This window comes from Caloenas nicobarica, chromosome 1 (genome assembly GCF_036013445.1).
Source record: "Caloenas nicobarica isolate bCalNic1 chromosome 1, bCalNic1.hap1, whole genome shotgun sequence".
NCBI lineage: Eukaryota > Metazoa > Chordata > Aves > Columbiformes > Columbidae > Caloenas > Caloenas nicobarica.
In genome coordinates, this window is record NC_088245.1 from 191,384,758 (window position 1) to 191,410,378 (window position 25,621).

Below are 25,621 nucleotides of genomic sequence, written 5' to 3' on the forward strand. Positions count from 1 at the left end.
AAGCCCGTGGAGGATCATGTTAGAGCAGATATCCACACTGTAGCCTGTGGAGAGGAGCCCACTCTGGAGAAGGCTCCCAGCAGGACCTGTGACCCTGTAGGGGACCCACACTAGATTAGTCCACTGCTGAAGGACTGCATCTCATGAGAGGGGCCCCTGTTGAAGCAGTTCTTGAAGAATCACAGCCCATGGGAAGGACTCAGACTGTAGAAGTTTGTGAAGAACTGCATCCCTTGGTTAGTAGCCATGTTCAAGTGGGGGAAAAAATGTAAGGAAGGAGTGGGAGAGATGAAGTGTTACGAACTGTCCACACTCCCTCTTTTCCTTATCTCCTCTGTGCTGCTTGATGGGAAAGGAGAAGGTAAAGAATGGGAAATTAAGGAGTTAAACTGAGCCTGGAAAGATGGGGGGTGGGGAGAAGGTGACTTGAGTTTTGTCTTTGTTTCTGACCATCCTGCTCTATTTTTAATCGGCAACAAATTAACCTTCGCCAAGTCAAGTCTGCTTTGCCCATGATGGTTACTGGTAAGTGATATCCCTGTATTTATCTGATCCATGAGCTTTTTCATCCTATTTTTCCCCTGTTCTGTTGAGGAGGGGGAGTGAGGGAGTGGCTGAGTGGGCACCTAGGAGCCAGCCAAGGTTAACACACCACAACATCCAACACCATTTAGAAAGCAATCACTGGAAAGTTTTTTTCTTCCCTCATGAACAAGAGGTTGCTGTTATAACTGGAAAGTATCAAAACAAACTGTTCTTTTTAGTCAGGAGGAAGTTTAAAAATTAAAAACCACTTTGACTGATTTGCCCTGTCGATCAAATTGACCCTGAAATAACCAATCCAGGATCTAGAGCACCACAGGGTACTAACAGATCCTGAAGCGCTGCAACCTTCATCAGTTCAGAGCTGCATTTCTCCTGAAAGCTCGATATTTGGAAAACCCATTATAGGTTAGATGAGTTGGATTTTTGGTAAGATACTTACAGAGGTGCTGGGTCAGAAACTAAGTTTCATTTAAACTTCGATTTGCAACTATAGCAAAGATAAAGCTTGCCAAGTCTACAGTTGCATAAGGTATATAATAACCTATCCCTCTCGAAATCATAGAAAACATTGAATTAATTTTCTATAAAATTAATACATCTAATCTTATAGGCCCAAAAATTAATTTTTAAAAGGTTCAATGAAATAGCCTATTACTTAGACCATAAGGGACAAAGAATAAACAACCTTTAAAACTTCCTATGTAATAAAAATTTGCAGATCACTCCTGAATGCTTTACTGAAGAAAAAAAAATATTAAAAGAAATAGTAAAAAGTAAAACCTATCATTCAACAAGATAAAATTAAATGGCATTTGTACAACAGTTATCACGTCAAACATTACCTGACTAAAAATGAATAAGCTTATTACATAGCACTGACAGAAGTTTCTTTTCTTCTGGACTGCCAGTTTAGCTGTGCACATCCATGTCTATCAAAAGAATGTGTTGAACGCTTAGTAGGATAGTAGGATCTAGGAGTGAAGGTGGGGGAGAAGGAGGGTGGTTGTTTAATTAAGCTGATTCTTGGCAAATGGAAGTCTCCATGATTTCACATAACAGTTACACCAGCTGTTTCAGTTCACTTCTGTCATGAAAAAAGAAGACAGTGATGGCTTAGAACAGCAGCCTCAAGGCCAGCTGTATCTAGAACATGTTTGAGCATGAAAATCCACAAGCCAGTGATGAGACATCCAAGGACTGAATTTCAAAAAGTTTGTTAAATTTGTTTTTAAAAAGATGTACTGTCTTCTTCTGGAATATACTGGAAGACAACCAACATTTTAAAAATCGGCAATTCTTTGAAAGTTTCTCTGAGATTCAACAAAAGACTCAGGTGAAAGATTTTTTAATTTTTAACAACTGAAACTTTAGAAGTTCTCCACAATGTTTTCAGAACTCCAATATTATTCCATATACACAGAGGGCAGAGAAAAATGAAAATGTTCACATGGATACCTTTTTAAGGCAAGAAAACACACATCACACTGAGATGTTTTGCACCAGCCAGAATGTAAGCTTATTAACTAATCAATAAGATGTGTGCTGTTTCTGCTGTTATATGAGAAGAAAAAAGGAGATAAATATAACACGAAACTTCAAACATATAACAAACAAATTTTAATCCTAATACACAGGAATAAAAATAATGGTTCAGTCAGGGTTTGGTTATGTCAAAGCTAAGTCAAGTCTTTGAAAACTACAAAGAAAATAAACCTAAACTAACACAGGATTTAAAATATGAATTGCACTCCTTGTACAGAGGGAGATGATACACTAGGACTTAAGATGTCTAGGCATTGCTTCTTTCAGCACAGAAGCGCATCAGAAGCACCGTTGCAGCTATAACTTGAAAGACCTGAAATCCGGAACTAAGAGCAAGTCTGCAGAAGTACATGGAAAAATGGCATGTACAAAAAGTTCAACAAATTAAAAACTAAATTATATGGGGGAGTTGACGAAAATACTACAAGAAAAGAAACAGAGAAAAGAAAAAATACAAAGTACATAGTCTTTGTACAATGGTAACAGGAAAATTAAAGTTCGAAAAAAACCAAAAGTGGAAGTTGCATTTATTGTAATAGGATAGATTAAAATCTTCTACCTCCTATGACAAAAGTTAAATGAGAGACCATATATGATGTAAAATTGTGATTAACAGCCAGACCATAGATGGGGAACAATTCATTACTCTAAACACAGTTAATTAGTAACAAGTACCATTGCCAAAATTTGTTCAAACTCAAACAAATAAAATACAAATGAGTAGTTCTGTACATAATTAACAGGACCCAATATCTACTCAGTTCCAGCTAAGTCTACTGGCCATGATATTAAATATTAAAACATTCAATATTCAGATGATTTCTACATAGCACATAATTCTTTATGAATACTTTACACATACCCTACTTGCTCAATAGTATAAAATACAGATTACACACATGCAAATAAAACATGGATTGACATCTCGCATATTAAGTACCTATGCAATATATCTAATAGGTCAATAAATATCACTACATATGTTACAGGATGTTACGTCAATGATCTAAACTGAGGACTTAAAACTATGCTTCATTTAATTGCATTTTGTTTGGATGACAGTTCACATTGCCTATGGTGACTTAATTAACTGTGCTAATCATTAAACAAACTATGCCTTAACATACATGAAGCCACGTGTCAACTGTATTTTTCAGAGATCCATATATGTGTTCAAATCTTAGTCTTTCAGATATTTTTGTAAAAATATTTTCCAAGAGATGAAGCAAGCTTTAGCAAATCAATTCCTATATTCCTTGCAAGTTTGTCTCCTGCCTTACTACTGTCTCCTCTTTAAAATCCAGAATCCAAACTTGAGGACATTGATCAGTTTTTCTGGTGATCTACTTTACAAACGTAATCATTCTTATTTTTCAGAACTTTCACTGAAGTATACATAGTTACATCTTGAGATCAGCATTTTTAAGTTACAGATACAAACTTTAAGAAAACTTAAATAAATTTGACGTATACAAATACTTATACTTTTAAATCTATGTTTGCAAGGCATTTTACAATGACCTGCTGGGAATAACACTTTCTTCACATTCTGAGAACTATTAGAAGCCTAAGTGAATTTAATAAATTGCTGGCATGGAAGAAAGTTGCAATGTATACAGATTTAAATATATATGTGTTTACACAGTGAGTATCACTCCAACAACAAGAAAGTGCAGCCAGGAAAGAGGATTTGCCAATATTCATCAACCTGTTCTCCACAATCAAGCAGCATGGCCAGTGGCATCTCATTATCATTCCATCAAAAATACAAAGACAGTTTAGAAGACCCAAGAACATTTCCCCTGAATTGTCTCAGTGTGTATTGTGAGGAAGTAAACTCTTTTTCATCTCATAAATCACAATACAGAATTCATTCCAAAGCTCTGATCCTCTGTTAACAGGCTGCTTGCCTTTTTTTTTTTTTAATTTATATCCAGACTTTTTATTTTTGTATCCTCAGTAGGTAAAATTCTTGTATGATTAAATATAAACAATTACAAATACTTTGAGAGCACTAACATTGAGTCAACAATATAGCACGTATGAAGTAATTGATCAAGATGTAATTTCCGCAAAAGATACAAGGTATTCTGAAGAGAATAATCAGCAACTTACAGAAGTTGAAGAGGTGAGCATCTTTCTACTTCAGCAGGATTATCAATAAAACACAAATAATTTAATCGTTTAAGGCACTTACAGAAAACTTTTACATCCTGGTAAATTCCTGCTGTGTATGGCTGATTGACAACAATTGATCAAGGTGAGAAGTGACTTAGTGACGTAGGTGCTACTAAATTACATCAATTTCCATAATACATCTATGGCTGAGGAGTTATAACTCGGCTATAAAAAGCCACTCCAAGCTGAAACTTGGCAGTTAACTTTCTGCTGTTGAGTAAAATAGAACACTTTAGAGTTTTGGACCAAATGCACTCATTTCATACCGATTCAGACATAATGTCTAGAGGAATACTTTCCATTCTCATTTAGAAATGTTACGTTACACTGGTTTAATGATGGTGAAGTAAACAAGATACTAGTATTACTCATAGTATCAAGAAAAAGCTTCCTATTTCTGTAAGGCAGTACTATATTATAGTAAGGACTGATACAGAAAGCGTTTACAGAAATCACTAATTAAAGGTCTTCTGGAATTAAGAACCACATTGTAAGTCAAGAGTAACACACTGTCTGGCAAACTAAATGAAAAGTATTTGGTTTCACTGCAGAAGCCTCATTAATGGCAATCCTTTGAGTCAATACATAAGTAATAATGCCTGTTTAAATTAGGAAACTATTTTTCAACCTTCCATTAGAAAATATGGCAAAGTGCATTACGTTTCTTCATTAAGATATTAAGTAAACTCTTTGTGGAAAAATAGGAGATGTGCAGGTAATAACTGCACAAGAGGAGATATTTTCATAAGGTACAGAGGATTTGGAGGATTCAGGAAGAATAAAGAACAAAACATTAAGACAAGCCATGATACTAAAGTCAAGTATGCATGCTAAAAAACCTGCAAGCAACTTACACGGAATACAGTACTGCCCCTTGCAAGAAGTTACTAAACGATCCTAGGCAACGATCCCTAATTCTGCTAAGATTTTTTTCAAACTTAATTAGAGAAAGCCTTCCAAAGATTAAGCAAGTAGATGGTATTCAGTACCAACTTTACTCGGCACACAGCTCTCTCCAGTGGTGTTGCACACTTGCAGCTTCCACAAGTGGTAAGTGACCCAACCTGTAAATATCAGCATTTTTTCAGATGTGATTAAAAGCGAAAATGACAAGAATAAAATTGCATTTTTTCCCATTTATGAAACAGCATTTTCCCTGAAATAAACCCAGTTTAAAAAAAAAAAAGAAACCCCGTAAGAGAATTCGCCACTAAACCAATGAAGAACCTAAGGAAAAACAGAAGTGCCCTGTTATTGTTGGATCTCAGCTTTCATGCTCCTACCCAAGACTAAGTAAATCAACTGCAGACATTATGATTTCTTATTTCTGCGCATGGCTTCAGGAAAAGAAGTGACAAGGAGATAAAAATTGGAAGACTACAGCAAAAGATTCTGAAAGAGAAAGAAAAAGGCAATAACATAACTGACTAAAAAAATACTGGTTAAGATTTAAAAAGTGTAATTATTTGTTTCATAAAGACAAAAAGAGTATAGGTGGACAAAATATGATGTTGGTAAAAGAGGCATCTGCAATATATTTGTCAGCTAGCCAAATATTAGGGAAACATTCCACCTTATTGCTTGTTAGGTGGTCATATTACACAAGCATACCATATAAAAGCTTAAAAAAGGCAAGTGCGTAACAAGCAGACTATAACCAGTCCCCAGAGTGTTTAACATTGAACGCAAAGTATGTGAAATAACAACAATGGTAATATTGCAAAAAAGGTACAATAAGTCATTCAAATCAGCTTGAACTTAAATTTGGTTGGACAGGAGCATAACAGTTTTGATCTAATACACTTACTAAACATTTCCAGTCCCATAGTAATTTATTTTGCTCTACAAAAATACAATTCCTTAAAGAAATGGAAAAATAATGCATGTAAGGAGCTGCAAATAGGCAGGATGTCATCAAAATCATAAAATCGGAAATGCGGTTTTGGATGTACAGCTTGGATGTAGAGGATATTGTGAAAAGATAACACTTTTCCAATAGGAAGGAGAAGCAGGGAGAAAGACAGGCAGAGAGAACAGAGGTAATTTTCATTAGGTCTGAGAAAAAACTATTAAGTTTTTGACAATCACCTTTTCACCTTAACCTTCAAAGGATGAAACCTTCTCACATATTAAAGGTCACTATCAAACACTATGAACTTTAGCTACATTAGAGAGGCTGCTAACACTTCTTAAGTTTTCTTTATAGTCTCCATTACAAAAAAAATGCAGTCACTTCAGCTTTGAAAAACGTCAAATACTTACACAATATATGCTGTGTAAAGGATCTCCAGTCCAGTGTTAATGGCTCAATCATGTCCAAGAATAAATTCAATATAAAGTAAACTAAACTCAAGGTATCACAAATCTGACAGAGCTGTCTAAAAAGATGCTACTTTCCCTGTCCTCTAGAATATAAATATCAATTTAGGAAAAGAGCGTTCTTTAGCATTAGAGTATTATAGCATATCCTTTGCCCCCAAGAGAACTTGCCCAAAGTTTCTGAAAAACTACATGATATACATATTCTCTACAGACTCTTGATTTTAGTAATAAAGCCTACAAAAATAGTCGTTATTGATTATACTTCAGGATGATTTGAATAGAGTTTAGGAAATAACACAGGTCAAAAAAATACCCGGAGGCTACAATAAGGCCATGATCTAAGCAAGACCAGACTAAAATTAAAGTGCATATATTGACCTAACTCAAGAAATCAGACTTCTCCCATTTCTCTTGCTAATGTTATGACTGCAATAAAACAAAAAAATGTGAACTCATTTGCTCGTACAGAAGACTCCAGCTAATCAGTACTGAACTGTGTTTTGTGTGAAGGCACACTTCTTTGAAATAATACTGCTGAGATTTGAGAATAAAACATGCTAATTTAATTATTATAAATGACACTCAGGGAGAATAATGCAAGACTGCAAAGCTCACAAAAGCCCATTAAGTCCACCTTTGGTGAATGAAGACTCATTTCAAACATGACCTCACTTTGACATATTCACCTGGCTTCCCTAGGGGATGCCTTTGCTGGTGAGAAATCTGATCTACTGGTGCTCAAAATACATTTGCAAGGGACATACTTGCAATTCTGTTCATACTGCCAGAAAAGCAGAAAGTATAACCCAGTGAATTATCAGTATCAGTTGAGACCATAAGCATAAACGTTCTGGACACCTTTCAGCATTTTACAGATAGTGAACCAATAGCACATGGATCAGTTGCAGGATAATTCTGCTTCCATTCCATCACATGAAACTATCATGCACACCAGCATCATCCTTACAGGTGGTTTTCTGAAAGTTCGGAAATGTTTACAACATTCTATCTGTATGTTCGAGCTATACGATACTGAGGAGAAGCAGTGAAATGTGTTGATATGAGCCTCCTCATTACGTCTTACTGCATTTGTGAATACTGCTGTCAGTGGGAAACTTGAGAGTAAAAAACTTTTGTCAAGAAAGCCACATACACGTACTTGGATGACCAAAAGTACCCTCTCTGTCACACTTAGCCAAGATATAGGTTATTTCCCAGGTTATACACACATAACAAAACTTAAGGTTCACAAACACCACCTCATAAGTATGTGATCCCACAGGATATGATTTTGCCAACATTCAGAGAAAATGAATGTTTATATTAAACTGACACAAGCAGTGCACAAATAAAGTCTCTGTTTTGAAAGGAACAAATTGAAAGCAGAAGTGATTTGGAGATGTACACAATTCCAACACAGTGGTCACAGGCAATGTCTCTGCCAAAGGACCAAAACTGAATTTTAAGCTGTTTGTCCCCTTACTTGGGGTGCACGGAAAGTTTTCATACTACCAAGAATTCAAACAGCCACTCAGTAAAAGTTGTAAGTAGTAATCAGAGCCCTCAAGACAGGAGAGTTGCACCACAAAGACTGGGAAATACAGAAATAAAGACAGAACTGGAGCCAAACTGAGATGGCCATTGTAAACAGGAAAAAAATGCACTTCAGTAGCCAAAATAAAGGGGGGAAAAAAGTACTACTGCATAGTAACAGCAGTCAAGAAGACACTGAAATACCCTAAAAAGTCAGCTGAATACCCATTTTCAAAGAAATAGGTAAAACTTCATTCTTCTGGCAATTGGTAGCAGGTATATTCAGTCAGAAGTTACTATGCCTACACTTCAGAACTTCATGTTTTCAAATCAAAGCAACTGCAGACACCACCTGAGAATTCATGAACCAGTGTGGTGTGCAAAGCTTTTTAAAGGTATTTAAAAATGTAGGTGTAGTACTCCTCAGTTTTAAAAATTTAAATTAACTTTTTAAATTAAGTGCAAGAAAATAAAGGCAGCAGTCTCACTAACAATGCAGAGCAGAAAAGTAATACTGACACTACAGCTGCACTAGTTTGATATCAATAACATTTTAAGAGTTTAGAAAGAAATCCGCATGCTAGAGTAAGAATTTTAAATACAGATATAACTTCTAAGGTTATCATATTACCCTGGGACAGTTTGTTTGATCAGTCTGTAATAAAACAATTTGCGCTTTCCTTGGATTGACAGTCATTTATTATGTATCATCAAGATAATTTAAATTGGAAAAAGTGCCCATAAATTCTACTACATCACAAGAGCATATCTACAGAGGGGACAAAAGAGACAGAAGGATAAGTAGAAGAAAGGTAGAAATCACTAAAAATACCAGAAATACTGGAAGATCCTACCCAAAGAAAACAAACCACCATAAGACAAAAGCTCAATGATAAATAGCTCAGACAATGAAGAAAACCTGATTACAGGAAGACTTCTAGTTTTTAAATTAAAGTTTTGGAACAACTTTCTGATTGATAACTGAAGCAAAATATCCAAATAGAACACAGCAGACCTCGATCAGTTTACAAATGAGTTTAGCATCTTGCTGTTGTAGGCTACGTGAACAGTTATTTGAAAAAGCAGGCCTTTCACCCTGCAAAATATTTATTTTACTAGAATCACCAGAAACACTGACAGAAAGTTCTTAGACTGATACTCTAAAATAAGAGAACTGGCAGCCAGCCTAAGTATCAAAACTTCACAATATCACTAGTCTACAGTCATAATTTTTTTTACACAGTCCTCTTTTGGCAGGGAAGCTGCTTTAAGATTTAGTACAGCAAGAATGATTTACTTTCTCCTCCAACAGTTGGAAAGGAATGGGGGGAAGGAGGCAGGAATTATTATTTTCCTTTATATTAATTCTATTTTCAAAACAGCATAATAAATAAAGAACACTCATAAAAACCTCAGATATCTTGCATTAAAAATTTTAGAAGGCTAACATCTTTAGTATTTATACACAAGGGAGAAAAGAAAACATGCAAGAGTGACATGGAAGCCATGGAAAATAAGGGAAACATGAGAGAAAGCAGGAGACAACTACAGACAGACATTAGTTAGAAATCAAGTTTAATCACTGTATTGCCCTTTGGGAGGACACAACACTTAGTATTATCTTCATGTACCATCTATTTGGCAAAAAATGCCTTATTGAGCCTTACCATGAAAGCTGAGTGTTTGGTTTGGATTTTTTGGTAAGGATTAAAACCAAACAAAAAACTCCAAACATTAAGAATACTAGCACACTACCACAGAAGCAAAACATTTTGTAAAATTTCTTAGTTGGATAACATATATATATTTGCTTTAGTAATAAGTCAGAATTTGTATACATAAATGAGACTCCCATTCCTAACTTTGTATACAATGTTAAAAAAATACAATATTAAATACCTCATACCCTACTGCAAATGATTCAGTGCAGAATTACTAAAGATCAAACAAAAATGTTAGTTGGATGGATTGAATTGCAGGACTTAAAAGAAAAAATGGATATTGCACTTCAAAGTCAGATGTGCTAAATAACAGTGCATACACTCCTCATCAATATAAATTATATACAAACATTTATATTAGGGCTGCATAGAGAAATCATAGTATTAAAATCATATTCAGGTGGGTGTTTACAAACAGAAGTTGTCTACTCAGATGGCTTGTATCAGTTTAGGTTTTTTCCAGCTAAGTAGAATATTTTTATTTGCTTTTTGCAAAACTCTAAGTGACAGAAAACCATAGACTGAAAAAATAATTATGTCCCTGAAGACGGAGGAAGAACCCAGAATTGTGATTACAAGGCACAAATTTTATGATTTACTGCAACCAGGTGAACCAAGTGCATTAGTGGTAGGTTTTTAAGATCACAGGACTAGACGAAACTTCAAGTGACAAGAGTCTAGTCATCTGCTATTATACATGAATGTATCAGTAACATCACTTAAATTTAAAAAAAAAAGTTGAAGCTGAAGATTCTCGTGATGCTTCAATCTGCAAAATCTAACTTACCTTTGACATCTCTATGCTTGACCAACAGGCAAGCTTTCTTTGCTGATAATCTATTTGGTCCTGTAACTTTTTAGTATTCATCCCTTATTTTTAGCCCTGTGAGGCTGTATTTTCACAGAATGGCTGAGGTTGGAAGGGACCTCTGGAGGTCATCTGGTTTAACCCCTCTGCTCAAGAAGTGTCTCCTAAAGCCAGCTGCCGAGGACTGCATCCAGATGGCTTTTGAGCATCTCCAACGATGGAGACTCCACAACCTCCCAGGACAGCCTGTGCCAGTGCTCGGTCATCCTCACAGTGAAAACGTGTTTCCTGATGTTCAGAGGGAACCTCCTGTGTTTCAGGTTGTGCCCATTACCACTGGTCCTGTCACTGGGCACTGCTGAAGAGAGCCTGGCTTTACTTCTTTGCATCCTCCTTTCAGAAATTTACATACATTGATACATTTTAATCCTGGCTTAGGTACAAACAAGACTGTATGCACTATTACACCTACGCCAACCTTCTTGATCATATATTTTCGAACTCCACGTTTTGTTTTCCCTTTTGAAATTAATGCTTAATACTTAGTTATCCTTCAGCTGCGGCTCATCACTCACATTAGGATACAAGGAGATGGAATGAAGCTGCATTGGGAAAAGTTCAGGTTGGGCATCAGGAAAAGGTTCTTCACTGAGAGGGGTGGTCAGTCACTGGAACAGGCTCTTAGTTATATGGTTTGGCTTTAGGTCACCCTGTGAGGAACAGGGAGTTGGACTCAATTATCTTTATGGGTCCCTTCCAGCTTGAGAGATTCTATGATACATGCGCTGCACAGCAATAGCCAAATTCTTCATGATTATACTTTTGCTCAGACTCAGATCTGTGCTGATATGTAGTAAGACCACACACCTCATTTTACTAGACTAGATCACTTCCTTACAACACCCCAATACCATCCCACTCCCCCAAGATGGATAAAATTCTACCCAGGAGAGAAACCTAAAGCACATCAGCATTTAAAGATAAATAAATAAATTAAATTAAAACAGCAACAAAAAATCCTACACACCCCACTACTGGTCTATGTTCCATACATAGAAGCAGTAAGGAACACAAGCAACATCTATAGGTGATAACAGTAAAAAACTCAATAGAAACTAATCTTTACTCTTTGTTAAAAGGATGGGGTTTGTGACTGAAAGGAGCAAGCTTCAAAGTATTAATAAATAGATATAACTGCTTGCACTATGACTGCATGCAATCTAGATACAACCATTCAGAGTTTCCACCTATTACTTCAGGTACAAGAACTGTTCACGTGCACATTATAGATTGCTCTGCCCTGATTCCCCTTAAGTTAGAAGGTTAACATAACCAAACCTCGAGATTTACAAACATTTCTGGTGAATTCTGTTGACAGAAAAATCAATAATCCACCTGTCTGCTCACAGACAGATGTTACAGCAGAAAAAGCTGCAACTGTCCACACCTCAGACACATTCTCAGCTCTAGAGCAGTCTGTCTTAGTTAAGTCTTTAAGACAAAAAGCTCAGCTTAGCATTGAAACAGCTGAGGTATGGACACGCTTACTTCTACCAACTCCATTGCAGGGGCCAACAAGCTGTATCAGACAACTAGAGTAGAAAGTTTAGGGATTATGGGAAAGGCATGCAACCAAGAACTAAAGTTAATGGAGGGGGGACAACATCACCACCCAGCCCCCCCAAAAAAAAAAACAAAACAAAACAAAAAAAACAAACAAACAAAAAAAACCCACACCACAGAAACACCCCACAAAACCAACAGCACAACACACAAATCCCACACACAAACTCCATACATCACAGCTTAGGAACCTCAAGGCTGAAAGTCTAAGAAGTGTTGAAGAAGGTGGGAGAGGAAATAGGGTTTATTTGCACAAGGAAGGAATGGAATTAGATGCTTGAAGAGGTACGAACTAGACCGAGGAGTCACTGGAGAGCAGGACCAGAGCAGAAAGATCAGCTGCAGGGGGTGGAGGGGAACACACATCCAGCAGAATTCCAGTAGTACAACACGCAAACATCATTTGTGACTCCGCTCTTCTACCAATTTCTAAGAATCCACTGAAAAGCTCTCGTGCCTCATCCCACTTAATGCTGGTTAAAAGAAAACAACTTATTGCTACTAATAATGTTCCATTACTTCAATTAGTAGTAGCTACACATAGCTAAAAGTAACAACCTAATAACTTGACAAAACACATCCACACGGTGAATTTGTTTACTAAGTTTGTTTAAAAAGAAACAGCAGAAGTATGAAAATATTTGCAAAATCAGTTATTAAGAGCTAAGAAACATCAGAATTAAGATTTCTTGTACAATATCAAAAAGAATACACATATAGGAGCTGATTTACCTGATCCCTCATTACCTTTTTCAACCACCGAACTTTTCTCATTCAAAGCAAAGAAGCTACTTGACTTTTCTCCTTGTAATTTAATGTGTGTCCCATTATTACACCCGCGCTCTGAGGAGACTTAATTTCCTACTAGACTTTGGTACAGGACTCACCCACTGTCATATATTAGCATGCCATGAAAGTTAACTTGTTTTCACAACACTTCTACAAAATTATTCATTAAAAGGGTATTATTCCCATTTTATAGATGACTAATCTGAGTTACAGGCTGAAATTTAAGAACTGTTCACCAATTTTGCCTGCACAGTTAGAGAAATTTAGGGCACAACTTCTAAAATATGCCATGGTACCCAGCTCTGTGTATGAAACTAAAGCTTCTGTTGAGCCACGCAGAAGTGGGCAGGATCTGGAGCCCATCTCCCAGGAAATCAACAATCTACTAACAAGCACTTGTGGCAAGTTTGGTTCAAAGAGACTTATCTGGGATCACAAGAAACTGACAGAAAGAAAGAAAGAATTCCAGTATTCCAAAGTGACACTCAGTCGCCCAAATCAGTAGATATGCTTTGCGTTCCCACAGTCCCCTGTCAATTCATTTCACATTTTCTAGCTTTTGGAAAATATGTCAGCCAACTTTGATATGCAGCTCTAACTCCTAAATACAGCACATTAAAAAAAATCATATATAAATCATAACTGAAGACTACCATAACAGGTACTTACGAGGACAGAAATGAATTAAAATGGTTTCCTATTTTCAAAAAGTAATTGTAATTTGAATATTGTTTTAAGGCATTTTTGTATGCAAGATAAAAGATTAAGGTGATAATGATCCATTTAGAGTAACTTTTTGTTTTTTCATGTGCTCATATATAACACTGTACGAACACCATGATGGAGAGCTTACTACAGACAACATTTGTAACTCAGGGAAGACTTTCAGAATGGTTCGAGTTCTCAAAGTACAGATATACCAGTCATTAAAAATGGGCACAGAAGACTTCTTTCCGAAAAATGTGCATGTATGAAAATCTGTTCTTAGTTCCCTCAAGTAAAGAAATGCTTCCAAGAACTACAAACTGCATAATGTAAGCTGGGCAACTGGAAGGGAAATGCATCTCCTACTTGCTATCTGAAAAGCTCTCTCACAAATCTTCTGAAGAGTTTATCATTTAGCTTATTCATTCTTTCATTTCCAAAAACCAGGAAAGCAAAAAAAGCCTTATTTTGACTAGTTCATACTCTCAGAGGAATAAAACCCAATGTAAACTTTATTACATATCATGAATTAGGTGTCCGTGATTTGTCTCCCTTAGAGCTTTGACAAGCTCTGGGTGGCACACAGAGTGTCCATAGAATCATAGAATCATTTCTGTTGGAAGAGACCCTCAGGATCATCGGGTCCAACCATAACCTAACCTATCTCTAGCATCAAACCATGTCCCTGAGAAGCTTGTCTAAACGTCTTTTAAACACCTCCAGGGATGGTGACTCCACCACTTCCCTGGGCAGCCAGTTCCAATGCCTGACAACCCCTTCCAGGAAGAAAGGTTTCCTAATATCCAATCTAAACCTCACCTGGCACAACTTGAGGCCATTTCCTCTTGTCCGATCACTTGCTACTTGGGAGGAGAGACCAACACCCTCCATGCTACACCCTCCTTTCAGGTAGTTGTAGACAACGATAAGGTCTCCCCTCAGCCTCCTCTTCTCCAGGCTAAACAGCCCCAGTTCCCTCAGCTGCTCCTCATCAGACTTGTGCTCCAGGCCTCTCACCAGCTTCGTCACTCTCCTCTGCACTCTCTCTAGTATTTCAATGTCCTTCTTATGATGAGAGGCCCAAAACTGAACACAGGATTCGAGGTGCAGCCTCACCAGTTCCAACTACAGTGGCACAATCACTTCTCTAGTCCTGCTGGCCACACTATTCCTGACACAAGCCAGGATGCTGTCGGCCTTTTTGGCCACCTGGGCACAATGCTGGCTCATATTCAGCCTGTACAAAAGCTTTCACAACTCATGGCATCAAAGCTACAGCCTTTTCCATACACTTTGTTTATTTGTACAGGAATAAACTACACACAATGCTTCATACTGAACTGTCAAACAACAAAGTATTTACCAGAGACAATATCACACTCAACCATAAACCACCTCTGTACATCTTCCCCAAGAAAACTCTTTCAACTTAAGTAGGTAGATGCAGAAAAAAATCCCTTAATATAATAAAAAGTTTCCATAAAGTATCTTCTGCTCACTTTTCGTAACTGACAACTCATCTCAATTCTTTTTTTTTGTAAGAACAGAAACCTAACAAGTGTAGTACCAAAGATTTCCCAGTAATCTGATTGTCTTCATTGAAACTCTACATCCAAGCATCAAAGCAGTACCAACAGAAGTTGAACAAACTCGAGGGGGCTCAAAGATTACATACAGAAAGTTTTGATGTAGATCTGAGACCTCCTCATGACTGTATGTTTGCACTCAGCATGGGAAACGTAATTTATTTTGTTTGTTTGTTTTTTAATAAAGTCTTTTCTTTCCTCCCCTCCTAAGAATTTCAGAATTCTGATTCTTGATGTTTAATTGAGTTACAATATGGATACACTGGGGATGTCTCAGAGAGAACAAGAGGCTGCTTTGATAGAAGTTGTGGACAACTAATGAGTATATTTGCACAAAAAGTGGAAAGCCTCACTCAGTAGTTACTTTCTAAGTGATTAACAATTATGTTTTAGCTGAATCTAGGCATCTTTAAAAGAGCTACAAAATGTAGTTTAGGTGACTATACAATGGAAGCAATTAAGACAATAAGATTTTTGACTGCTAACTTCATGTCTTTTTTGTCCACTAAAAAGTGTGCAAGTGAAGCATCTCATTTCAGCAGCAGAAGCATCCACCAGGATTTCTAATTAAGTCAGAGAAAAAGTACACACAGTCAGTATTGTCTGGAATCAATCTTTAAAGAACCAGGTCCAAATTAGAAAACCCCAGATGGGGTCCTGATCCCTGGTTACGGTACTACCATATAAATGGTGACAGACAAGATGATTAGTACAAACATGCCCATCTGTTCCCAATGAGGTATGGCGTGCTTTTTTTATTATTATTTCTTGAAGCATATTAATACCTAAGTTGTCATGAGCTGAAATAACAGAGCTGAAGATCAGGCATTATAAAACAAGCAGAATGATGTAGAATGTTTTTCCAAGGCTTGGGATGGGATGTGAAAGAGTAAATTCCACAGATGGGGAACAAAGTAATGGAGGTCTTAATCCTCAGAACCTATTTCAAGGACTTTCTCACACTTTAGAAGAGACTGAAAAGCAGTCTATACAGAGACTCCACAGAGTGGAGGCGTTAACATTTTGAGTCTTAAAAACTAAGCTAAAATATAAGTTGTATTTCATGGAATTGTTTCAAGTCAGATGTGTTACAGTAATTACTCACATTAATAGCATTTTTATAATGGAATCCAAAATGTTAAAAGGAGTTTTTGAACTAAACCACTGACTTGCTACAATAACAAAGTATATTTTCACTTATACACCGTACTTTTGGTATCTTTTACTTAAGTATCAGAACTAAGTAGAAAAAAAAAAACAAACACAAAACAAAACACAAGCTTTCTATAAGACTACATTCAACTGAAGATGTCACCAATGGAAACGCAATAGATATGTCATTTACATACATGCACAGTCTTAACTTTTAGATGTTCGACCTTGGAGAACAAGGAAATATTGTTTTCTTTTTAAAGCATATGTTTTACAATTCTTTAAAAGCCTGCACATTATTCCTTCCAGGCTCTATCAATGCCATTCAAATAGCCCAGAAGATCTACAAATCTGGTAAATCAACACTTCACCAACGGGGATCACTTATATAACACATCCCTTCAAAAAAAAGTTTCCTCAATTTTCCCTTACCAGTTAGTTTCAAAGCTAACTGAGAGCCCCCGATATTCTCTCAGTCTTTCCAAAGATTATTTCAGTTTGCAGCACTGACACTTTGTGCTAAGAGGAAAAACATCTTTACTTTAAAAACTTGTTAAAAGGAATATGATACGCTATCTTACCACTTGTCAGTGCCACACTACTTTTTTGGTTCTAAGAAAGGAACTTGTCTGAAGGCAAGCGGGAAGCCTATGTCAAGAAAGAGAAAGGTATGTATTTGGGCTAAGTAATATTTACAGAAATGGATATTAGAATGAATCTGGCAGGGGAAAATAGTGAATTGTAGTATCACATTTTCCTCCACTTCCTACTTTGCATGCTTTTACTGTTCAGCTTCACATTTTCTTATTCATTGCTCCCATGAAAATTCTCCTTGTGCAACAAGTAGCCATTATCACCTCTTCCAAAGTCAGGCTTAAAGAAAAAACATCTACTCCAAAAACCTTTAAATGAAAACCCCTTACTAAAAGACTCCTACACATACCAATACAGCCTCTTACTCTTCCCTATGAAGAGAGTGTGGCTGAAGAAAGAGACAGAGAAGAAAAAAGCATAACCTGAGAGCCTGGTAGAGAGCAATGTATCCCAAAAGAAAACGCATCTCTCTTGAGGTAACAGAGCCTCCTGTTCTAGAGCCAAAAATGGATAATGCCTGAGGTCACGCCCATAGTTCATTACCATGCTTTTCCAAATGCTAGCAATGACTGTTAGTTTTTATATTTTTAATTACAGCTGAAAAATAACTTAGCAGACTTGCTCAATTTAAGTCAATAAGTAAGCTTGCTAGATACAGTCTAAACCAAATATTTATATGGCACACAAGAAAAAAAAAAAACAGCATAAGTGTTATACACATGATTTTCCATTTTAGTTTGATTTATTTAGCAGTTTCATCAAAAACTGAACTACAGTTTATCCAGCCTGTATAGTAGCTAGTAAAGGGAATGCAAAAGACTCGCAGGCAAATGCTATGTATAAGAACTATTGAAAAGGAAAAAAAAAAAAACCAAACACAAACCACAACAACAAAATATCCCCTACACACACACCACACCCCCCCACTTCACAGTCATAAAGTACAACCTTGCTTCAAACACAGACACAAGATGTCATGCAAGTACTGAAGTACTAAACTACTTTCCCTGATAGCGCACGCTTTCAGATGCCGGTGATGAACAGCATTCATACACCTCTGTTACACTATCGGTACCTGATCGTCTGACACTCGCCGCTTTCTTTTAAGGTAGTCGTAGCAGCGCACACATTCAGCTGTTTCACTTTTTTTTGAGGTATTACTTGACACAAGTACATAGAATATTTAGAGCATGTCTATATTACATACAAGACATACCAAGCAAAATTTCCATCTTCTGAAAACTGAACAATTCCACTAGTTTGGAAGGGGAAAACCTGAAGGCACGCACGTCATCTTATCTCCTTCCCAAAATGTGATTTGACACTCGCTTTCAACTATAAAGCCACTCAAATTTTCAACACTCCTTCTATTCCATTCCTAGCAAAGAGAAGTCAATTACAGCCAAAGCACCTACCCAGCGAGCACAAAACAAAGACCAACACGAGAATACTTCAGCAGTTGTGTTAAATGGGAAAAAGAACGCCTAACAAAATCACAGCTCTCAGTAAGCAACCATGCAGGAAGCGAACATAAAAGTCAGAATAAGGCTTGCAAGGCAAAATCCAGCTCTGTAGGAGCTGGTCTGCTGCAGTTTAATTCTCCAGGATTGTTCACCATCATTAATTGTTGATTTGTTTTGAAGAACATAGTGATTTATTTGAAACGAGATGAAGTTACAGAACCTAGATTCCTGACCAGAAGCTCTCAACGTAAACAATACATAACCTATAAATTAACCATTCTCCATCTGGCAATTCAGATGTAAAATTCATAGTTTTCCATCTACCAGGCAGCGGCAGCCCACCCCCCGCCCCGTTCCTTCCCGAGCGCTTTCTAACAGAGCCTGATGCAAAGGGGGAGGGAAAAAAAAGAAGAAAAAAAAAAGCCAGCATGAAAGAAACGGGCTCGCACAAGTAGGGACCCACCAAACCGAGGTCCTGGGCGGCCGGAGCTCCCCCGGCCGAGGATCTTTGCTGAGCGCGGAGCGGAGAGACCGAGGCGGGCGGGGGTGGGGGTTGGGGGGTGTCCCCTGGCCGAGCCCGGGCAACCGCGCGGGGCGGCGGGAGCCCCGGTGCAGCCCGAGCGGGGAGTAGGCCGGCGGCAAGGGGCAGGGAGGGGACAGGGAGGGGACACCCGCGATCGCTCACCACAGCGCGCGAGCAGCCTCCCCCCGCCGCGAGGAGCCACCGGCGCTGAGCGCGCGACACCACCCGCCGGGCCACCTGGGTGGGGGGGGGGGGGAGGAAGGGGTGACCCCCCCCGGCCCTCGCGAGGGGCAGCGCGCACCCCGGCCAAGGTCACCCCCTCGCGGGGCCCCGCGGAGCAGGGCGGGGGGGGGGGCGGCAAATTTAATTTGTGACGCCGGCCAGGGGAAAGGGGGAGGGGAGCTGCCCCGCCAAGGGGCGAGGGGGATGGGAAGGGGGGGCTCCGCCACGGGCCAAGGGGAGGGCTCCCCCCTGCCTCCCCGTGCCCCTGCCCGAGCGCTGGCCGCGGGGCTCGGTCCGGGCGGGCGCCCCCCGCCCCCGCCGCGAAGGAGGGAAAATGGAGCGGGGACGGGGTGGGGGGTAACCGCGGCCGAGGTGCCCGGCTCCTTACCCCGCCGCAGCCGCCTCTCCTCGCTGGTCCCAGGCGGGTCCGCTCCGCGCTGCCGCTGCTCCGGGCTCGGAGAGGAGCTGCCGCCGTAGCCACAGCCAATCGCCTCTAACCCCCTCCCCTTCCGCAGCTCGCCTCAGTCCCCCTGTCGGCTTCAAAATGGCGCCAACTTGTCTCCGGCTGCTCCAATGGAACCGCCGAGGGAAGCGAGCGGGGCCAGAGCGGGCCAGCAGCGCCCCCTGCCGGCCCGCGCGCCGCCGCGGCGCGGGCACCGGCCGGAGCCGCCGGTCACAGGGCCCGCGGGCAGCGCTCCCCGCAACGGCGGCTCCGCCGCGCCCCGGCCGCCCAGCGAGCCCTGCCCTCCGGCCCGCCGCGGGCGGGAGCCGCGGAGCACCGCTGCCGGGTGGTGACGGGGAGCGGGGTGTTAAAAAAGTCACGACCCCTCCCCACGCTCCCGCCCCGGGGCCCGGTCGAGCCCTCGCCTTTCCAGCCGTAACTAAGCCTGGCTCCCCCGGGGCGCTATCGGTAGATGTACAGCACCGTACGAATCCTTGCCAAAGGCGAGGAACTCGGTTTAGAAACGCGACGGCGCGATCTCCAGGCTGGCCGAGCACCTCGCCCCGGCCGTGCCGGCTGCGTGACCCCGGCGCTCACGGAATCAGAGACCGCGAAGAGGAGATGAAGCGAACGGCCCCGGTCGAGTGGGGACCGGGCAGCCGGTTGACAGATGAACTACGGTCCATTATCTGCTGGTGTGCGCTGTGTAAATGAGTGAAATCAGTATTTCCCCCAAACAACACGAGTTATTAAAGGATTATGGTAACAATAAGGAATAGAGTTGCTTAACCGTGAAGAAAGAGCAGAAAATCAAACCCTTTGGTTTTGCTACAGCAAGAGTTTCAGGGGCACCCTTACAGAAAAAACGCAAACAGAAAAGTGGTGTAATTTCTTCTCACTGCTGCAGATACAGTGCTACAATGGTGAAAGACACGTCAGGAGAAAATGGAAGCGTATTATGATTTTAAAAACTTAAAACATACTCAGCAGACCTGCCGAAATATACTCAGGGCTTTGTCGAGTGTGAGAAATGTATTTCAATAGCATGCTGGCCAAGACATTGTAACTAGTATTTTAAATCTTCAAATAAGTTTCCTCAAGCTTTCTGAACTTGCTAACACATTGTAACCAGCTTGGTTTATTTTCATTTAAGTTTTAAACTAAGTGAAATATTCTCATCGTCTAATGAAGGCTACATCAGTCCTACCAGGATAAACTACCAGGACTATTACATTAAAAAAAAAAAAAAAAAAAAAGAAAGAAAAAGTTTTCAGGCCCCAAGACTCCCCTCGTTTACATTATAGGTGAATTATGTTTGTCTTGCTGTTCCTGAAAACAAACGTACTACTGCACGAGCAGAAAAGAGGAATACTTTGACAATTTCATATTATTTGTTATCAGGAAGGACCCGGCACTTGCAGTCAAGGACACAATTTTTTCATGCAGGTTGAATTTTTTTCCGCAATTCCCCGCTTGCCATCTATTTAGACTTAGCGAGATAAAAATTCTTAGGTTGGGGAATACCTCTTTTTTCTGTAGAGCACTTGCACCTGTGTGCGGGGACACTTACAAACCAGCAGAAAAGTTAAACATTCATATAGCTGTTGCAATTAGGAAACTAAGTGCATGACTGTGAAAATATCTACTGTGCTGCCATACTTCGTATGCAAATATTTTGCTCCGCTTTATTGATGGAGCAGGCTAAAGGAGCACTTAACGCTTTCAGCTCCCGTCAGGACTCCTCCAGCGGTGAAACCTTTGAGAAGTGACACCAGGCGCTGTGTAACAGAGGCCTCCCCGCAGTTGCGCCCTGCCCTTCATTTCGTGCCTGCACCGAGACTCTTTAAAAATTCAGAAATCGACATTTTGGGGGTAATTCTTCCCTCCTCCTTTTTTCCGCCCCTTCTCGGTTTCGCGACCGCGGAGGCGCGGAACCCGCAGCGCGGTGCTCGCCACGGGCGCCCCCGCCGTAGTAGCGTGCGCGGCCCTCAGGAGGGAGCCCGTCCGACACCGCCGCTCCCGCCGGCTGGGGCCGCCCGCCGAACTTCACCCGCCGGCCCTCGGCCGTTACCCCGCGGCCGGTTCGCGCCAAGGGAGGCCGGGGGGAGCGGCCTGCGGCGGTTGGTGGCGGCCGCGCCGTGAGGAGGCGCCGCCAGGCCGAGGCCGGCTCGGGCCCGCGGGCGGCAGGAGGCAGCATGGAGCTGCCGTTCCCCGGCGCCGCCGAGACCATCCACTGGCCGGCAAGCCCTCTGAGAACTCCTTACACACTCGTTCGTTGGCTTGGCTAGACGTGATGCGCATGAGTTTCCACAGAAAGTAATTCGGAAAGTGTTAAGGACCGATATTACCTGCGGGAGGGAGCAACAAGTACCCAGTCCTAAAAGAGCTGCAGCATGCAACCTGTGCAAGCACTGGCTGTGTTCCCGAGGGCAGACTCAGTCTCTCCCACGAGAAATTTCATGTCTCACAGCGCACTGATGACTGTAACCAGACTCATTCTTACTAGTTTTGCCACCTCTTAAAAGTGCAGGCAAAAAAAAAAAAAAAAAAAGGATAAACGTAGGATGTTACTTACAGAAATGGTGTATATCTTAAAGAAAGATTCAAAATATTTACACAAAATAAATATTTTGCTTACAGTATGACACACAAAGAAAGCCGGTGCCATGGAACTCCAAAGATCAGATCTTTTATACAGAATGTGTGTGTTGAAGACATTGCTCACATCTCAGTGGTCAAGCAACAATGATGAACATCCCAGTCAAAGAACACCCTATGCAGCAATATTCTTCTCACAGCTTTCTGTCTGTAAAAACATTGTGTGGAAATAGTGGACTACAGTGACATGGGCAGGTTTGTACCTTAGAAATACACAGAATGTTCTCAACAATTAAAATGTCCTTCTAAGTCAGACCAATAGTCCATCTAGCCCTGTATTGGGTAACCAGCAGTGGCACCACCATCAGCAACATAGTTTTTCCAGAGCGGGACCCATACTCTACACTTCCTGTTTGTTGGTCCCTATAATTTCCCCAAATGCAGGGAACTTAAATGCAAAATCCTCTGGGAGGAAAAAAAAAAAAAAAAAAAGGAGAGAAAAAAAAAAAAGCAAAGGAGATACTAGTTAGGGAGACCTGCTTACTCTCTCTTGTTCATCATGCACTCCCAGCATCTACAGTTGCTATAATAGGGATACTCCATGTCTGCTTTGTATACACCTGCCTGTTCTCTTTAGAATCCACTTATGCACCTGTCATCCACAAATGCCCTGATCCCTTTTTGAACCTCCTGACACTGCGTATTTTCTAGGCAGCAGATTCCAGAAGCCCACTACCCACTGTGTCAAGAACCATATTTCTGCATTCACCTTGAACAGGGCCTTTCTGATTTGTAAAATTTGATCGTGTGCTGCTCAGCTTTTTCTTCACACAATCAGAACCTAAACAGTTTTAGTCCCTACTTTGTCAGACTGTTGAACTCTCCCTTTGGATCATTTGAGTTATCTTTCTCCATACCTTCAAATTTGCTGTGTCCTTCCAGACCAGACCTGCATATTATACTCAAGATAGGAGTACACTGAGATTTCCCACAGAGCGGCAAATCAGGTTCTTTGTTGCTCTCAGTACCCTTCCTGATGATGTCTTATACCTCTGTTGTTTAGTGGGGTTTTTTTGCTGCAGTTTGAGCCAAAGATTTCAGAGAGCTGACAACAGTGACTTCAAGACTTCATTAATTTAAACTTCCAGGATGGACAGGTAATTCTAAGCTTTACTTTACAACAATCGACTTCAAAGGCTATCTGCCATCTTTTTACCCATTCACTTTTGTGAGGCCTTCTGGAGTTCTTTCCACCAGCACAGCATGTGATTACCTGAAATTACCTGAAAGAGTTTAACACCATCCAAGTATCCTTCAGTGTGCACCCCCTTTTCCGGGTCATTGATGAAGATCAAAGATTGTTGCGCAAAACAACACCAGTAAACTCCAACATTTCTGAAGGAGAGCATTGCTGACTTTTCTCCGCTCTGGAAAGTAACCATTAAACTGTACTCTCTGCTTCCATCCTTCAACCAGATTTCCAACTCAGAATAGGACATTTTCTCCAATTTCATGGTAATTTTGTTTCATAACTTTTAGTGAGGAACCTGCACAAATGCTTTTTGAAAACTCAAGTATGTTCGTTGGTTTGTCCTTGCCCACATACTTCCTGACTCAGAAACCCGTGGAAATCTGTGATGGTGTCAATATCTCCCTCCACAGAAAATATGCTGGCACTTTCCCATTATGTTTATCCGTAGGCCTGGTGATCTTACGCTTTTACGGTATTGGCTTTTCAGTGTGAATAGGAGTAGGAACAACTGTCAAGGTAACATCACCACCAGAAGATTCACTAAACATTTTACTGAGTCTTCTCCCTCATTACAGTAACCCTGAGGCATTTGCATGTATGAATCTCTCTATGTGTTTTGCCTTTAAGTGCCTCCTGTATTTTCCATTCATGGACTTAAACCAAATAAGTATATGAAGGCATATCAGCTTTCAGGATACTTCAGAGCAGAATAGACAAACATCCTGACTTCACCAGTAATACCTTTATTTAAATAAGAGCTCTAAGATATACCTCACAGTCCTGAAAAGGCAGGGAGCTCAGGAAGAAAGTTGGCAGGTGAGCAGTGGTGTAGACTTTCAGACCACCCCAGCATCCCACTGTGGGAGGACGGAATGTTGGAAGGAAGCTAGGTCCTAGAATGACTCAGTGCTGCAGACCTCAGCAATCCCTACGGATTCATCATAGTGAAATATTAAAATCACCTAACAGAATCCTACAATCCCAGGCAGAACAAGGGAAGGAATAGATTGGAGGGGGTGTTTGCTTGTTTGTTTGACCCCAGGAGCAGCAGATATTTTAGTTTAACCATATTATAAACCTCTGTATTGGCTAGCAAGCTCAGTCAGATCACAGGAGGGTGAACTAACACAAGGACAGAGGGACTACACAGCAGAGACCAAGAACACCTGCTTTTGATAGCAATAAGTTCTGAATTGTTTTATCAGCTTCCCTACCTATAGATTAACATGATGTCACTTAAAAGTAACTGTTAAGCAAATCCTTCTGTATAGTCATCACCAAAGTCTGATGTATGAACAGCATAAATAACAAAGAATGTGAATGCAAGCCAGTTGAAGTGGGTTTTATTTGAATGCAAACTTCAAGTTATATTTTGAGAGTTACCCAAGAGAGATCAAAACCACTTAACTGAATCCTAAAGTAGCTTTTGTTTCCTTTCATAAATGGTTTGGGCAAAATCAAAGCAGAACGGAAAAGTAAAAACTGAAAAAGTTTAAAAAATAGAAGAGTGCATTTTTTTCCTTTTTTTTTTCATCACACTTATCTGAAGTCCCTTTCTTGATGTAGTCGATTTGTGAAACTGATACTTTTGTTTCCAGCATAGGTATAACCATCTTTCCCTTCTGTTTGTTTGTTTTATAATTATGATTCTTGAACAATTGCATCAGAATAATTTGCTGGAAACAACAATTAAAACTAAATACAGGTCATTTAGATACTAAACCCTTCACACTGAAATGGTTTTTGCTACATAAGAGGGAGAGTTAGTGCCTATATATACTTTTGACTTGCAGGTGTAGTGATTTCTCTCAGAGAAAGAAAAAATACTTCATTTATCAGTGTTAGCTCTTCAACTAAACAGCTGACATTATTATGAACATGAGTTAATTTTGCAACTAATTTTAGTATCTCATATGTCTCTTAAGTAATTTGCAGGGAAGCCACATGGAAAGAGTGACTTAAGATGACTGGAATTTTTAGACTTAATGTCCTGTGAGTGTTGTTTCCAACACTGTCTCATTG

At 40.1% G+C, this 25,621-nt stretch overlaps 1 protein-coding gene across 4 annotated transcripts in view; it reads right to left on the bottom strand.

Annotated features, from left to right (window-relative positions):
- Positions 1-19,808, bottom strand: part of PDS5B (PDS5 cohesin associated factor B) — a 138,546-nt gene extending 118,738 nt beyond the window's left edge. For all 4 annotated transcript variants that reach the window (XR_010606464.1, XM_065638895.1, XM_065638905.1 and 1 more), the window contains exon 1: positions 19,696-19,808. The gene's annotated coding sequence lies outside the window, so the exon portion shown is untranslated. The remainder of the gene's footprint in view (positions 1-19,695) is intronic.
- Positions 19,809-25,621: the final 5,813 nt, after the last annotated feature.